Consider the following 12046-nt stretch of genomic DNA (forward strand, 5'->3'; position numbering starts at 1 on the left):
ATGCCCTCTTGTATTGAACATTGGTGCCCTGGAAAAGAGGCGCTGGCTGTCCACTCTATCTATTCCTCTTAATATTTTGTATACCTCTATCATCCTCCTTCTCTCCAATGAGTAAAGCCCTAGCTCTCTTAGTCTATCCTCATAATGCATACTCTCTAAACAAGGCAGCATCCTGGTAAATCTCCTCTGCACCCTTTCCAACACCTCCACATCCTTCCTATAATGAGGCAACCAGAACTGGACACAGTACTCCAATTAAGGTGGCAAACTATGCTGGCCTTTTATTGTCATAGAAGTATCTGGCACAGAAAGAGGACCTTCGACGTAACTTGTCCACACTGACCAAGGTGCCGACCAAAGCTAATTCCATTTGATTGCATTTGGCCCAAATCCCTGCAAACCTTTCCTATTCATGCACCTGTCCAAATGTCTTTTAAATGTTGTAATTTTACCTGCCTCTACCACCTCCTCTGGCAGCTTGTTTCATATACCCAACACCTTTAAATCTTTCCCCTCTCACTTTAAAGTTGCGACTGGATCTTCGACTTTCTTATCGGGAGACCTCAGTCAGTGCGGATCGGTAATAACATCTCCTCCTTGATGGCAATCAACACAGGCGCACCTCAAGGATGCGTGCTTAGCCCACTGCTCTACTCTCTCTGCACTCATGCTAAGCACAGCTCAATGACACCTGTTATTGGCAGAATCTCATGGCAACAAGTAGGTGTAAAGGAATGAGATAGTTTGGCCGGTTGAGTGGTCGCAACAACAACCCTGCACTCAATGTCAGCAACACCAAGGAATTGTTTGTGGATTTCAGGAGGGGGAAGTCGGGAGAACATACACCAGTCCTCGTTGAGGGGTCAGCGGTGGAAAGGGTGAGCAGCTTCAAGTTCCTGGTCATCAACATCTCAGAGGAATGATCTTGGGCCCAACACATTGATGCAATCACAAAGAAAGCACGCCAGCGGCTCTACTGGCTCCACCGGCTCTACGTTTGATTTGGTATGTCACCAAAGACTTACAAATTTCTACAGATGTATGGTGGAGAGCATTCTGACTGGTTGCATCACAGCCAGGTATGGAAGCTCCAATGTGCAGGATCAAAAGAAGCTGCAGAGGGTTGTAGACTCAGCCAGCTCCATCACGGGCACAACCCTCCCCACCATCGAGGACATCTTCAAAAGGCAGTGCCTTAAGAAGGTGGCATTCATCATTAAGGACCCTCACCATCTGGGACATGCCCTCCTCTCATTACTACCATTGGGGAGGAGGTACAGGAGCCTGACGACCCATACTCAATGTCTCAGGAACAGCTTCTTCCGCTCCGCCGTCAGATTTCTGAATAGTCCATGACCCATGAACACTACCTCGTTATTCCTCTTTAGCACTATTTATTTATTTTTGTAACATAGTAATATTTATGTCTTGCACTATACTGCTGCTGCAAAACAACAAATTTCACAACATACCTTTCTGATTCTGTCCTATGTCTCTAGTTTTAGACTCCCCTACTGTGGGAAAAAAAAACTGACTATCTACCATATCTATGCCCGTCATGATTTTATAAACCTCTTTAAGGTCATCCCTCAACCTCCAGGGAAAACAGTGCCAGCCTATCCAATCTGTCATAACTCATGCCCCTCAATCTCAGCAACATCTTTGTGAATCTTTTTTACACCGTCTCCAGCTTAACCACATCCTTCCTATAGCACGGCAACAAGAACTGCACACAATATTCCAGGTGCAGTTTCACCAACGTCTTGTACATCTGCCCTAACTCTCGTACTCAGTGCCCCGACTGACAGCTCCTTTTCCACCTTGTTTAGTTGTGTCGCAGTTTATTAGAAGGGGATTGGAGTTCAAGAGTAAGGACACTTCACTTCAACTATACAGGGTCCTGGTGAAATTGCACTTGGAACATTGTGTATAGGTCTGATTTCCTATATATACACTTACGAGAATAAGTGCAAAGAAAGTTCACCAGACTGATTCCTGGAATAGTGGGCTTATCCTATGAGGAGAGATGACTAACCCTACCAAGAATGAGAAGCAACCTCACTGAAATATACGAAACTCTCTTTAGGTTTGTCACAGTTTAGATAGAGGAATGATATTTTATTTAACTGGGGTGGTGAGAACCAGCAGTTTACAGTCTCAAAATGAGGAGTCAGCCATTCAGGATGGAGGTACGAAGGAACTTCGTCATCCAGAAGGTTGTGAATATTTGGAATTTTCTACTAAAGGTGGCTGCAAGAATATTCAAAACAACTATTGATAGATTTTTGCATATTAAGAGAACAAGGAATACAAGCTAGTACAGGAATATGGTACTGCTATAAAAGATCAGCCAGAAAGTTGGTGTTGCTGATAGTAAGGAGGGTAGTCTTCAGAATGATACCAATCAGCTGGCAAGTTGGGCAGGGCAATGGCAGATGAAATTTAATCTTGACTAGTAAGAGGCAATGCATTTTTTGGGGAGATGAAATAAGGATAGGACATATACCATGAAGGGTGAGGCTCTTGGGGTACAACTTAAAAGATCCCTGAAGATGCCAACACATGTGAATAGGGTGCTGAAGAAAGTATATAGGAAGTTTGCCTTCTGATAACGCTGAACATTGAATACCGTTAGGGGTGGGATGGTCTCCCAGGGGAAACCAACAACAAAAGCCTAGTTTGTGCTCTTTTGTGGCCGCTACTGTACAGAAGAGTGGAAACAAGATTGGGAGAGCAATAGGGTTAGGCATTCTATCATAAAGGGGGCAGTTAGGCATTTCTGTGGCTGCAAAAGAGACTCCAGGATGATTTGTTGCCTCCCTCGTGCTAGGGTCAAGGATGTCTCAGGGTGACTGTACGGGGACGGTGAACAGCCAGTGGTCATGGTACATGTCAGTGCCAATGACATGGGTAGAAGGGATGAGACTCAAGGACAGGTTCTATCACACTGTTACCAGACTCTTGAATGGACCTCTCATATGTGAAAAGATGTACTCTTGATCCTCCATTCTCGAGGGGGACCAATATCCTTGCAGGCAGGTTTGCTAGTGTGGTTCGGGAGGGTTTAAACTAGTTTGTGAGGGGGATGGGAACCAGAGGGGTAGGTCAGTGGAAGAAGTAAATTTAGATCTAACATATAGAGAGGCTTTGAGGAAGGAGAAGCAGAGTACAGGGTATAAAAGTAGAAAGGTGGATGGGCTAAAGTGCATTTACTTAAATGCAAGAAGTATCAGGAATAAGGGTGATGAACTGAGAGCTTGGATAAATACGTGAAACTATGATATTGTGACCCTTGCAGAGACTTGGCTGTCACCAGGGCAGGAATGGATCCTGAATATTCCCGGATTTCAGTGTTTTAAAAGGGATAGGGAGAAGAGGAGGAGGGGTGGCGTTACTGGTCAGGGACACTATTACAACTGCAGAAAGGGTGGATAATGTAGAAGGATCCTCTAGTCAGTATGGGTGGAAGTTAGGAATAAGAAAGGAGCAGTTACTCTACTGGGAGTATTCTATAGGCCCCCTGGTAGCAGCAGGGATACTGAGGAGCAGATCGGGAGGCAGAGTTTGGAAAGGTGCAAGAATAACAGGGTTGTTATCATGGGAGACTTCAACTTCCCAAATATTGATTGGCACCTGCTTAGTACCAAAGGTTTAGAGGGGGAGGAGTTTGTAAAGTGTGTCCAGGACGGACTCCTGTCACAATATGTTGACAGGCCGACTAGAGGGAATGCCATATTAGATCTAGTTTTAGGTAATGAACCGGGCCAGGCGACAGATCTCTCAGTGGGTGAGCATTTGGGGGACAGTGACCACTGCTCCCTAACCTTTAGCATTGTCATGGACAAGGATAGGAGCAAAGAGGACAGGAAGATATTTAATTGGGGGAGAGCAAATTATGAGGCTATAAGGCTAGAACTTGCGAGTGTGAATTGGGATGACATTTTTGAAGGGAAATGTACTATGGAGATGTGGTCGTTGTTCAGGGGTCTCTTGCAGGATGTTAGGGATAAATTTGTCCTGGTGAGGCAGAGAAGGAATGCAAGGTGAAGGAACCATGGGTGACAAGAGCGGTGGAACAACAAGTCAGGAAGAAGAAGGCTGCATACATAAGGTGTAAGCAGCAAGGATCAGATAGGGCTCGTGAGGAATATAGAGTAGCAAGGAAGGAACTTAAGAAGGGGCTGAGGAGAGCAAGAAGGGGACATGAAAAGGTTAAGGAAAACCCCAAGGCATTTTTCACTTATGTGAAGAGCAGAAGGATAACGAGAGTGAAGGTAGGTCTGATTAGAGACAAAGGTGGGAAGATGTGCCTGGAAGCTGTGGAAGTGGGTGAGATTCTCAATGAATACTTCTCTTCAGTACTCACCAAGGAGAGGGGTCTTGATGACACTGATGGTTAATGTTCTGGAGCATGTAGATATCAAGAGGGAGGATGTGTTGGAGCTGTTAGAAAATATTAGGACAGATAAGTCCCCAGGATGCTCCGCGAGGCGAGGGAGGAGATTGCTGAACCATTGGCTAGGATCTTTGAGTCCTCGTTGTCCACAGGAACAGTACCGGAGGATTGAAGGGTGTCAAAAGTTGTCCCCTTATTCAAAAAAGGAAGTAGGGATAGTCCAGGGAATTATAGACCAGTGAGCCTTACTTCTGTGGTGGGGAAGGGGTTAGATAGTCTTAGGCGAGGTTTAAAGGTCAGCACAACATTGTGGGCTGAAGGGCCTGTATTGCGCTGTATGGTTCTATGGAAGAAATTCTTAGAGATAGGATCTATGGGCATTTAGAGAATCATGGTCTGATCAGAGACAACCAGCATGGCTTTGTGAAGGGTAGATCATGTCTCACAAGCCTGATAGGGCTCTTTGAGGAGGTGACCAGGAAGATTGATGAGGGTAGTGCAGTAGATGTGGTCTACATGGATTTTAGTAAGGCCATTGACAAGGTTCCGCATGGTAGGCTTCTTCAGAAGGTCAGAGGCCAAGGGATCCGGGTTCAGAATTGGCTTGCCTGTAGAAAGCAGAGGGTTGTGGTGGAGGGAGTGCATTCAGATTGGAAGGCTGTGACTAGCGGTGTCCCACAAGGATCGGTTCTGGGACCTCGACTTTTCGTGATTTTTATTAATGACTTGGATGAGGGGGTAGAAGGGTGGGTTAGCAAGTTTGCAGACGACACAAAGGTTGGTGGTGTTGTGGCCAGTGTGGAGGACTGTCAAAGACTGCAGAGGGATATTGATAGGATGCAGAGCTGGGCTGACAAGTAGCAGATGGAGTTCAATCCAGAGAAGTGTGATGTGGTACACCTTGGAAGGACAAACTCCAAGGCGAAGTACAAAATTAATGGCAGGATTCTGGGTAGTGTGGAGGAGCAGAGGGATCTGGGGGTTCATATCTACAGATCACTAAAAGTTGCCTCACAGATGGATAAGGTAGTTAAGAAAGCTTATGGGATGTTAGCATTCGTAAGTCAAGGGATCGAGTTTAAGAGCCACGAGGTAATGATGCAGCTCTATAAAACTCTGGTTGGACCACACTTAGAGTACTGTGTCCCGCTCTGGTTGCCTCATTATAGGAAGGATGTGGAAGTGTTGGAAAGGGTACAGGGGAGATTTATCAGGACGCTGCCTGGTTTGGAGAGTATGCATTATGACTAAGAGACCTAGGGCTTTACTCTTTGGAGGGAAGGAGGATGGGAGGAGACATGATAGAGGTGTACAAAATATTAAGAGGAATAGATAGAGTGGACAGCCAGCGCCTCTTTCCCAGGGCACCAATGCTCAATACAAGAGGGCATGGCTTTTAAAGTAATGGGTGGGAAGTTCAAGGGAAATATCAGAGGGAGGTCTTTTACTCAGAGAGTGGTTGGGGCATGGAATGCGCTGCCTGGGGTGGTGGTGGAGGCAGGTACATTGGTCAAATTCAAGAGATTGCTAGATAAGCAGATGGAGGAATTTAAAATAGAGGGATATGTGGGGGGGGAAGGGGTTAGATGGTCTTAGGTGAGGTTTAAAGGTTGGCACAACATTATGGGCCGAAGGGCCTGTATTATGCTGAACTGTTCTATGTTCTATACTTCGTCGTGGCCCTTGCACCTTATTGTCTACCTGCACTGCAACTTTCTCTGCAACTGTAACACTAATCTGCATTCAGTTTTCTTCTTACTACTTTGGTGTAATTATGTATGGCATGATCTGTCTGGATGGCATGCAAAACAAAAGCTTTTCACTTTATCTCAGTACATGCAACAAGCATAAACCAATACTGATACCAACATGAGCTTAGGGAGCTTGTAGCTGTTTAAAGAGCAGGACCTCAAAGGCTGTAATCTTTGGATCGCTTCTGGTGCTATGAGGTAGTGAATATAGGAATAGATGAATATGTGGCTGAAGGGATGGTGCAGAAGGATGGGCTTCAGGTTCCTGCATTTCTGGGGAAGGTGGGATACTGGTGACAGCAGATGCTGGAATCTGGAGCAACACACAAGATGCTGGAGGAACTCAGCAGGTCAGATCAGGCAGTATTCATGGAGGGAAATAGTCAACGTTTTGTGTCGAGACCCTTCAGATGGGGATATGTACAAGCTCAGATGGGAAGGTACAATCACCTGGAGGAGAAAAATTTACTAAGTCCAGTAGGCAGAGCAGGTGGGTAAACACACATCAGAGGAAAAAAGCTAAGTTGCATCTACTTTAATGCAAGGAATCTAAATAGTAAGGTAGATGAACTCAAAGCTTTAATCGGAATTGGTATTGGTTTATTGTCACTTAAGATATCTTTATTAGTCACGTGTACATCTAAACACACAGTGAAATACATCTTTTGTGTAGAGTGTTCTGGGGGCAGCCCACAAGTAACGCCACACTTCCAGTGCCAACGTAGCATGCCCACAACTTCCTAACCTGTACGTCTTTGGAATGTGGGAGGAAACCAGAGCACCCGGAGGAAACCCACGCAGACATGGGGAGAACGTACAAACTCCTTACAGACAGTGGCCGGAATTGAACCTGGGTCACTGGCGCTGTAATAGCGTTACGCTAACTGCTATGCTACCGTGCCTGTCCCACTGTACTTGTACTGAGGTACAGTAAAAAGCTTGTCTTGCATACTGTTTATACAGATCAATTCATTACATAGCTTATAGCTACTTTGCTACTTTACATCCTTCTAATTTTGAACACCAAATATCAACAACAGGTTGAATTCTCTCCCCCATGCAAATACAGAAATTTCAGCCAATCAGCAGACATTCCCTTGTGCCATTTTCCCATTGTTATGAATGAAGATGCACAGTTTGGTCAGCAAATTTTATTTGATGTTTTAATTGTGACCCTCTCCATAAATTTTAGCACAAAGTTCTGTGTAATGTTGTGGGAAACTGTGCAATGTTGTGGGAGTGCTGCACCATTGAAGTACCCCTTATGATGAATCAAAGCCTCTCTGTTTTTTCAGTTGAGCTATAAAGATCCTACGGAACTATGTCAAAGAGAGCAACAGAGTTATCTCTGGTGCTCTGGCCAATTTTTATCCATAAATGGACAATTCCAAAGAAAAGCTGGATATCTGGTCATTTATGTGTTGCTGCTTGTGCAAACTGGCTGCTTGTTTTCCCACAGTACAGTAGTGGATACACTCCAAAAGGAATTCATTGGCTCTAAACCACTTTGGGATAGAATGATAAGGACGAGCATGATGATTTAAAATTTCAACTCCCTCTTTTATATTGAGGTTTTCCATAGTTTGTGCTCTACCATAATGTAATTTCCAATATATGGAGGATTAACTCTTTGTTTATCTTTATTTAATCCCATTGCATTAGAAGAAACTTGAGGGCATGTACCGCCAGACTTAAGTACACCTTCTACCCTACTGTGATAAGACTATTGAATGGTTCCCTTATATGATGAGATGGACTATGACCTCACGATCTACCTTGTTGTGACCTCGTACCTTACTGCGCTGCACTTTCTCTGTGACACTTTACTCTGTACTGTTATTGTTTTTACTTGTACTACCTCAATACACTCTGTACTAACTCAATGTAACTGCACTGTGTAAATGAATTGACCTCTACGATCAGTGTGCAAGACAAGTTTTTCATTGTACCTCAGTACAAGTGACAATAATAAACCAATACCATAGGGCATCGAGAAAGTACAAGGTAAAATGCAGAATGAAGTGTCACAGCTACAGAGAAAGTGCAGTGCAGGTAGACAATAAGGTGCAAGGTCATAACAAGGTGGATTGTGAGGTCAAGAGCCCATCTTATCATACTAGGGAATCGTTCAATAGTCTTATAACAGCGGGATAGAAGCTGTTCTTGAGCCTGGTGGTACGTGCTTTCAGGCTTTTGTATCTTCCTCCTGATGGGAGAGGGTAGAAGAGAGAATGTCCTGGGTGGGTGAGGTCTTTGATTACGCTGGCTGCCTCAGCAAGACAACGAGAGGTAAAGACAGAGTCCATGGGGGGGGAGGGGGGGGGCGGTGGGCGGTGGTGTTAGGCTGGTTTCCGTGATGCGCTGGGCCTGTGGTCCTGGGCAGAGCAGTTGCCGTACCAAGCCATAATGTATTCAGATAGGATGCTTTCTATGGTGCATCGATAAAAGTTGGTGAGTTGACAAAAGTCAAATGGGAGATGCCAAATTTCTTTAGCCTCCTGAGGAAGTAGAGGCGCTGGTGAGCTTTCTTGGCCATGGTGTCTACTTGGTTGGACCAGGACAGCTATTGGTGATGTTCACTCCTTGGAGCTTGAAGCTCTCAACCCTCTCGACCTCAGCACCACTGCTGTAGACAGGTGCAAGTACACCGACCCCCTTCCTTATGTTAATGACCAGCTCTTTTGTTTTGCTGACATTGAGGGAAAGGTTGTTGTCATGACACCATTCCACTAAGCTCTCTATCTCCTTTCTGTACTCTGACTCATCGTTATTTGAGATACGGCAGTATCATCTGCAAACTTGTAAATGGCGTTAGAGCAGAATCTGGCCACACAGTCATGAGCGTAAAGGGAATAGAACAGGGGGCAGAGGATGCAGCCTTGTAGGGCACCAGTTTTGAGGATAATCGTGCCAGAGGTGTTGCTGCCTATCCTTACTGATAGTGGTCAGAAAGTCAAGGATCTAGTTACAGAGGGAGGTGTTGAGTCCCAGGTCTCATGAGTTTGCCTGGAATTATAGTACTGAAGTCAGAGCTGTAGTCATTGAACAATAGTCTAATGTAGGTGTCTTTACTGTCTTGATGCTCCAGGGCCAAGGAGATAGCATCTGTCGTAGACGTGTTTCGACGGTAGGTGAATTGCATTGGGTTGAGGTTGTCTGGGAGTTAATGCGTGCCATGACCAGCCTCTCGAAGCACTTCATAATGGTGGACGTCAGAGCCACCAGGTGGTAGCCATTAAGGCATGTTACCTTGTTTTTCTTAGGCACTGGGATGGTAGTGGTCCTTCTTAAAGCTGGTGGGAACCTCAGACCTAATTAACACTGGGATGACAATATTATTGCTATCACTCAGACATGGTTAAAAGACAGGCAGGACCGGCAACTCAGTATCGTGGGATATAGACTTTTCAGGCGAGACAGGAGGATGTAAAAAAAGATGGTGTTACACTGTTAGTCACTGAATGCATTACTTCAGTATTGAGGGAGGTTATCTAAGAAGGTTCCCCAAACTAATCCATTTGGGTGAAGATTAGAAACCAACCTTGAATAGAACCCCTAACATTCAAATGTAGATAGACGAACAGATATGTAGAGAGATGTAATAAAAATATCATTGGTATCAAACAGACTTTGGAGGAATCAGTGAAGAAGGTGAAGGTGAAATTCTAGTGCTCATAAATAAAGACGTGTTCGATGTCATAACAGGATAAAAGGTGGATAAATCTCCAGGGCTGAATGCCACATTCTCGGCTGCCATAGGAGGCAAGGGAAGAGATTGCTGGGGCTCTGACTGAGATTTTTAAGTCTTCACTGCCCACAAGTGAAGTATCAGATGACTGTAGGATGACGAATATGGTCCCCTTATCAAGAAGGGCAGCAAAGACCTGTGACCCTAACATCAATAGTAACAAAGTAAAAAAATAATTCTGAGGGACAGGATTATTGATCACTTGGAAAGGCAAGGACTAATCAGAGATAGCCACCATGGCTTTGTCAAGGGCAGGTCCTGTCTGATTCATCTGACTGAATTTTTTGAAGAGGTAACAGTGTATAAATAAGGGTGGTGCAACAGATGTGGTTTACATGTATTTCTGTAAGGCCTTTGACAAAGTCCCGCATGGAAGACTGGTCAAAAGGTTAGGGCCTATGGGATTGAGGGTCAGTTGGTAAACTGGATCCAAAATTGGCTTGGCAATAGGAGAGAGAGGGTGAACCAATGCTTCTGTGGTTTGTCTCTGATGTGGAAACTGAGGTAACAATTGCAGTGCTGCAACACTGAACCTTGGTTAAAGAAATATGAATTTGGATATTTTGAACAGTTTTAAACAAATTAGATGAATTAAAAAAAAATCACTGCCAATAATGCCTAGAAACAAAGTCTAACATCATTAGACTACTCCTAATCAACTCGTCTTGCCAATTATGGAGAGAGGTTGAGCAGGCTGGGACTTTATTCACTGGAGTGTAGGAGAATGAGGGGCAATATTATAGAGGTGTGTAAAATCATGACGGGCATAGACAGTGAATGCACAGTCTTTTTTCCAAGGTTGGGGAATCTAGAACTAAGGACATTAGGTGTAAGGTGAGAGGGAAGAGATTTAATAGGAACCCAAGGAGCAACTTTTTCACCTGGAGGGTGGTCCGTATATGGAATGAGCTGCCAGAGGAAGTGGTAGAGGTGGGTACAATAACAACATTAAAAAGGTATTTGGACAGGTACATGGATAGGGAAGGTTTAGAGGGATATGGGAAAAACACTGGCAAACTAGATTGTAACTTTGTGATAATAGAGGCTGATTACAGAAACGCAATGAAATGATGGCAAACAAAGGGCAGCACAGCCTTCTACAGGAACAATGAGAAGGCACAGCAGTGTCAGGGGAGAACCAGAGAATGCTACTCTACCCAGTGTCACCCACCTCCTGATAAAACATTAGGGAGATGATGGTTATATCATTGTTTCAAAAATATACATACCAAAGAATGAGACTCTGGATATTCTAATAATATTCTGCTTCAACCAGTATACTATTCAAACACCAATTTTCAATTCACTGCAAGATATCAGCAAAAGTGAAATTCTCGCCATATATTTTTGAATGTATTTAGCAATTATATTTGCTCTGTCACACACCATAGAACAATACAGCAAAATACAGGCCTTCGACCCACCATGTTGTGCCGACCTTTAAACCATGCCTAAGACTAACTAACCCCTTCCTCCCACATATCCCCCTATTTTAAATTCCGCCATATGCTTATCTAACAATCTCTTGAACTTGACCAACGTATCAGCCTCCACCACCACCCCAGGCAGCGCATTCCATGCACCAACCACTCTCTGGGTGAAAAACCTCCCTCTGACATCTCCCTTGAACTTCCCACCCATTACCTTAAAGCCACACCCTCTTGTATTGAGCATTAGTGCGCTGGGAAAGAGGCTCTGGCTGTCTATCTATTCCTCTTAATATTTTGTACACCTTTATCATGTCTCCCCTCATCTGCCTTTTCTCCAAAGAGTAAAGCCCTAGGTCCCTTAGTCTCTCCTCATAATCCATACTCTCCAATCCAGGCAGCATCCTGGTAAATCTCCTCTGCACCCTTTCCAACGCTTCCATATCCTTCCTATAATGAGGTGACCAGAACTGGACACAATACTCTAAGTGTGGTCTAACCAGAGTTTTGTAGAGCTGCATCATTACCTCGCGGCTCTTAAACTCGATCCCATGACTTATGAAAGCTAACATCCCATAAGCTATCTTAACTACCCTATCCACCTGTGAGGCAACTTTCAGGGATCTGTGGATATGAACCCCCAGATCCCTCTGCTCCTCCACACTACCCAGAATCCTGCCATTAACCTTGTACTCTGCCTTGGAATTTGTCCTTCCAAAGTGTA

At 44.5% G+C, this 12046-nt stretch overlaps 1 protein-coding gene across 1 annotated transcript in view; it reads right to left on the minus strand.

Annotated features, from left to right (window-relative positions):
* Positions 1 to 12046, minus strand: part of mogs (mannosyl-oligosaccharide glucosidase) — a 72809-nt gene that overhangs the window by 36392 nt on the left and 24371 nt on the right. The window lies entirely within an intron of this gene.

The sequence above is a fragment of the Pristis pectinata genome, chromosome 2, assembly GCF_009764475.1.
Source record: "Pristis pectinata isolate sPriPec2 chromosome 2, sPriPec2.1.pri, whole genome shotgun sequence".
Classification (NCBI taxonomy): Eukaryota; Metazoa; Chordata; class Chondrichthyes; order Rhinopristiformes; family Pristidae; genus Pristis; species Pristis pectinata.